This window comes from Loa loa, assembly GCF_000183805.2.
Source record: "Loa loa unplaced genomic scaffold supercont3.535, whole genome shotgun sequence".
NCBI classification, from domain to species: Eukaryota; Metazoa; Nematoda; class Chromadorea; order Rhabditida; family Onchocercidae; genus Loa; species Loa loa.
In genome coordinates this window covers 28,923-29,305 of record NW_018108715.1, presented here as the reverse complement: position 1 = coordinate 29,305, position 383 = coordinate 28,923, and positions in this window count along the sequence as shown.

The following is a 383-nucleotide window of genomic DNA, read 5'->3' as shown; positions in this document are numbered from 1 at the left end:
TTCAACTATTTGGTGACATTTTTTTCATGATATATCACATCTGCTTATATTTGACATTTTAGGATCGTCGCATTATTGCAGTTAATTAAAGTTAATTTTAGGATTTTCAAAATGAATTAAATGAAAAATTTGCTAGCATTATAATCGTTGAAAGCATTTGTTAACATTTATTACTTTATTTTCTATTTTTTTTTTTCCTTTTTGCGACAACCATTTTGTAATATATTTCAATTAAAAAAAAAAATGACTTTTTGATTTAAATTAAATTTTCCATTTTAATGAATTATTTTTTATCAAATAACACATAACATTTTATATGGAAATGGAAATGAAAAAATTCTTTCCTTTGCTATTCTTTCAGTACTTTTTTTTTTTTTNTTTTT